The sequence below is a fragment of the Gossypium hirsutum genome, chromosome A10 (genome assembly GCF_007990345.1).
Source record: "Gossypium hirsutum isolate 1008001.06 chromosome A10, Gossypium_hirsutum_v2.1, whole genome shotgun sequence".
Lineage (NCBI taxonomy): Eukaryota > Viridiplantae > Streptophyta > Magnoliopsida > Malvales > Malvaceae > Gossypium > Gossypium hirsutum.
Genome location: NC_053433.1, coordinates 97,821,153 through 97,826,600, shown reverse-complemented (window position 1 = coordinate 97,826,600; position 5,448 = coordinate 97,821,153). Strand labels below are relative to the sequence as shown.

Here is a 5,448-nt window from a genome sequence, read left to right as displayed (position 1 = left end):
TCAAGAAATTTACCAAATTGTCCATCCATGCGGTATTTCTTTAAGTTTGCTAGATATGAGATCGATGGTTTATATTCTTTAAGCACTGGTGTCTGAATTTCTTCGAGTTTTACCCCCTCATCATTTGCCTTATAAGGTTCCTGTTGTAGCTTCTTTGCAGGCCCAACCAACACTTTCCCATTCCTTAATGTAACTGCCTTCACATGCTGTTTTGGGTTGGGTTCAATGTTACTAGGTAGACTACCTTGCTGCCTTTCTGAAACCAATTTAGCAAGCTGTCTAATCTAATTTTCGAGCCCATGAATTGATGCTTGCTAATTTTTCAAAGTTGTCTCGGTGTTTTAAATATGAGTCTCTGACACCAACATCTCTACAAGGTTCAGCTTTTTCTATTGCTGATAAGGTTGTTGAAAGACCGGAGGGGTTTATGATCTTTGGTTTCCTTGGCCAGGCCAAGAGAAATTTGGGTGGTTTCTCCAACCTGCATTATAGTCATTACCATAAGGGCTATCTTAAGGTCTAGAATTATTACCCATATAATTTATTTGCTCATTTTTCGTGCTAGGATCGAAGAGTAAATATTCTGGATTATTTATTCCACCTCCATTTGCATCGTATTGCATCATCAGATGTACCTGCATAGAAAGATATAAACCATCAATTTTCTTATTAAGCAATTCTACCTGATTTGATAACATGGTGACTGCATCAAAATTAAAGACAGCAGGTGCTTTCATCAGCTTGGTCCTCATGACTTGCCACTGATAATTATTCAGTGTCATCTTCTCAATAAATTCATAAGCCACTTTGGGTGTCTTATTGTTTAGAGTTCCACTGGCTGCTGGGTCAATTAACTGTCTAGTTGAGGGATTCAAATAGTTGTAGAAGGTTTGAACTTGTAACGATAAGGGTAACTTATGATGAGGGCAACTTTTCAATAAGTCTTTGTATCTCTCCCATGCATCATATAAAGTCTCTACATCAATCTGCACAAAGGAGGAGATGTCATTCCTCAACTTGGCTATTTTACCCGATAGGAAGCACTTTAGTAGAAACTTCTCGGTCATTTGAGCCTATGTAGTGATGGAACCTCGTAGTAAAGAGTTTAACCACTTTTTTTCATTTTTCCTCAACGAGAATGAGAATAACCATAAACGAATGGAGTCGCCAATGGCGCCATTAATCTAGAAAGTATCGCAGATTTTCAGAAAGTTGGCCAAATGAGTATTTGGATCTTCATCTTGCAAACCATCGAACTAAATGTATTATTGTACCATTTGAATTGTGTTTGGCTTTAGTTCAAATTATTTGCAGCAATGGTGGGTCGCACAATACTCAATTCAAAACTAGTTAAAGTGGGCTTGGCATAATCGTACATAGTCTGAGGAATAAGAGTTGCAACAACTGCAAGAGGTAGCTAAATATTCTGAATATTGCGCATCTCCTCAGTAATAATAATCTCCTATTGTTCGTCTACTAAATTTTGTTGACTTTGTCTCACTTCTCTATGATTTTCGCAAGAAGTACTTTCAATTTCGCTATCAAAAAGTAATGGTCCCAATAGGTTTCTTCTAGTCATAAACCAAAAGAACTTGCCAGAAGCAAACAGAAGAAAAATTAAAATGTAAAAATTAAACTAAAATCAAAATTATAAAAAAATAAAAAAATGACTAAATTAATAAAAATAAAGTGTTCCTAATATTTTAGTCCTTGGCAACGGCGCCAAAAACTTGATGTGTCTTACGTGGCTAACTAAAAATATGACTAAGGCAAGTGCTCCTATTGATAAATAGTATAGCTCTGATGAGTAGAGATATCATATCCATGATGATGGGCGTCGAAACCACCAAAAATAATTCTTACAAAAATAACTCTAAATTGTAGTAAAGAGTAGTAGTAGGGTCGAGTCCACAGGGATTGGATGTCATAATCAACTTCTGTGTTCACTTATGAACAGAATATTCGTCGCATCAAGGGTCGTGTCACGAGTCGTGCCCACGACTCCAAACATACTTGCAACAAAAAAAAGTAAATCGAGGGGGTTTGAGAATGTTTAAGAAAGTAAATAATTTAATCAGCTTAAATAAACAATTGATTAATATTGAAAATAAATGTAAATTGGAAATAAATTCAGGATTTCAAAAAACAAAATTAATAAGCCTTAGCCTTAGACTCGATAAATTCCGTGTTAAGAATCGATCCTCGAAAAAATAATCTTCTCCTCTAAACAATAAGCTGGTTATAAGAGTTAAGAATGTCCTAACCACCAATTCTTCCTCTTGTAGCTAGTCCCAGTACGATGTGCAAACCAACCCTTATCGATTATCTAACTGAGATATACGTGTGCACAATTCAAGATTTCGACAGCCTTGCACTATGAAGAACCCAACTCGAATTAATAACCTCAACCGCGTGGGTCGTTTAAACCCTATAACTTCTTCCTTGATTTGTTCTCGGAGATTTGAATACAGCACGGCTGACTCGTTTCTCCAACTGTCAGAAAACATGACTTCAACCCAACGTGCACTTTTTGACTTGAAATCGAGTTAACCTTAAGGGATGAATTGTCAATCCCGATACTTAGGAAAAATATGAATACCAATTGGAAGGAATTTTAGCACGAATACTTATCTCACGATTCCCGACCGAAAAGAACACTGGCCTAAAGCTAAGATGGAATTTAGTGTAGGATGGATTTAATCATACTTGTAGGTTGTGGAAGGGCATTGGATTTGTGTGAAATATGGTGAAAGTTGGGAAGAAAAATTACTTGGAAAGCAATTAGGGTAATTTTAAAAGAACAAAGAAATGTAAATGGAACAACATAATTCCCATGCCCAAATTGAAAGGAAAAATAATTTAATTCTATTCAATTCCAAATTGAAATAGGAATGTAAAATTAAGGGATGCCTTGCCAATGGACATTAAGGCCCTATTTATATACATAAAGTTTGCTATTTTTGGCCTTAACTAATTTAACATAAAATCAAAATAATATAAAATAAAAATAAAAATAAGATTTTTTCCTATTTTTTGCTTTTACAAAGTCAAAAATTCTGATGAGTCCTTGGCTTTTCTTCACATTTTTTATTCAGCCTCATTTTTATTGATTGTGTTTAACTTTGGTCCCTTTCTGCACGTTTTTGTCTCTTAGCGTCCCAATTGCATCCCTGACAAGATTAAAACATAAAAGTACTAATTTAGTAGGGATCAACTCAGAAATAAACCAAATTAAACACAAAATACATGTAAATTAATATGTTATAAAATCCCTTGTACTTAGCTCATGCTTGTCCTCAAGCATATTGCTCCTTCAAACACTAGAAATTATTCTTCAATTTATTACAAATCTAGCCTTTTTTCCACATCCATAATCAACGCAAACAACATAGGCAAAAATAAACAAATGATCAGAATATATAGTTTAATCAAGTGTCATAAAATTGAAATATGTGAACTAAATAATTTCACTAAATTGAGTTTGAATCCAAAATTTGCAAGGCATAATTCATCAGCTAATATATTCCCGAAAAGTATTATTAGTTAATTTTTTTTAGACATGGTCAAACCTTTTTACACAAACTAGGATGACAACCCAAGCACCCTATCCCGATTACTCAGTTTAAACAGTCTGGTTTTTTTTAGAAGGCTCGATTAGTAGAATGTTTGCAAGTTATCAACTTGTCACTCGAACCTTTTTACGCGAGATAAAATGACAACCCAAGCACCCTACCCCAGTGACTCAGTTCAATCACGTTTTCGAAACTTTCACTCATAAGTTGAACCTTTATTTATTTATTTATTCATTTTATTCATTTTGTTATGTACAAGAAAATTATTTATGTTCAAGCAAACATTTTTTCAAACAATCAATTTATATGAAAAGTTTAGTTACATATATCAACCTTAAAACACAAATGTTGACTAATCTAGATACTTTGAACACTTTAATTCAAAATTTTCCCAATTGTCCAAATTGACTATGTAATGAGATTAGAGGCTTAATGTCAGAATAAACTATCGAATAATTCTAGTATAAGATTGAACATATGCAAAAGAGAGACATGCAGCAAAAATCATGCATGCATACTTACAATTTTCAATCCCCCATACTGACTCTATGTTTGTCCTCAAGCATGTTTTATATGCAATAAAGTTCAGTAACTCGGACAACAAGCAAAGAGAAAGGTTAAGAATACTCCCATGTGTTTCTAACGATGTTGTCGGTGTTGGGAAATAATTGTCAGCATTTAGCACGGCGTGCCCTCGCCACCATCAAGATCTGACTTTTGGAAAAAATTCATAACTTCCATTATGTTTCTAAAAATAGTAATTTCATCGGATTAAAAAAAATTATTTATTTACAACCTAAATCTTACTAAAACTCAAAATTAAATAAATGAAAATAAACTTGGGTTGCCTCTCAAAAAGCGCTTTTTTTTTAACGTTGTTAGCTAGACGGCCTGGAAATTTATTTAACCGACTCTTCGAGGACTAACTCCTCAACCACGTAGACTTGAAAATTCTAGTAGAAAGGCTTTAATCGCTGTCTGTTGACCTTAAAATTTTTTCCAGATTCTTAACTTTTAACCTTGATTGTACCATGTGGAAACATGTAAGTAACAACAAAAGGCCCTAACCACTTAGTCCGAAGCTTACCTAGAAAAATTCTTAATGTAGGGTCGTAAAGTAATACTTTTTGTCCTACCATAAATTGTTTACGGGTTATCTTTTGGTCATAGTATGCTTTGACCTTATCCTTATAAATTTGGGCACTTTCATATGCTTCTCGTCAAATTTCCTCAAGTTCCTGAATATGTAACTTATAGTGCTTACCTGCAGCTTCTAACTCCGTGTTGCATTGCTTGACCGCCTAAAACGCTTTATGTTCTAGCTCAATAGGAAGATGACACGGTTTACCAAAAATTAGTCAATAATGAGACATACCTATGGGTCTTTTATAAGCTGTACGGTTCGCCCATAGTGCATGGTTTAGCCGCAAACTCCAATATTTTCTTTCTAGCTTAACGGTCTTCTCCAAAATCAACTTGATTTTTCAATTCGACACTTCTGTTTGACTATTTAATTGAGGGCGATAAGCCGTAGCGACTTGTTGCACTACCCCATATTTTTTCAAAAGTGAGTCGATTATCTCATTACAAAAATGTGTTCCACGAACGCTGATCAATGCTCGCGGTGTTCCAAATTTGGAAAAAATATAGCTCTTTAAAAAATCGACTACCTTTTTGGCATCAGCATGATGAGTGGCTTTAGCTTCCACCCACTTCGACACATAGTCCACTGTAAGTAAAATATAGACATTACCGTATGAAGAGACAAAAGGTCCCATAAAATCTATGCCCCATATATCAAATATTTCACAAACATGTACAGGTGTTAGAGGCATTTCACTTTTTCGACTCAAGTTTCCTACCCTTTGACACTTTC

At 34.6% G+C, this 5,448-nt stretch overlaps 1 non-coding gene across 1 annotated transcript; it reads left to right on the top strand.

Annotated features, from left to right (window-relative positions):
- The first annotated feature begins 912 nt into the window (after positions 1-912).
- On the top strand, positions 913-1,019 carry LOC121209235 (small nucleolar RNA R71). Its single transcript, XR_005904352.1, has one exon. It is a non-coding gene; the product is annotated as a small nucleolar RNA R71 (small nucleolar RNA).
- Positions 1,020-5,448: the final 4,429 nt, after the last annotated feature.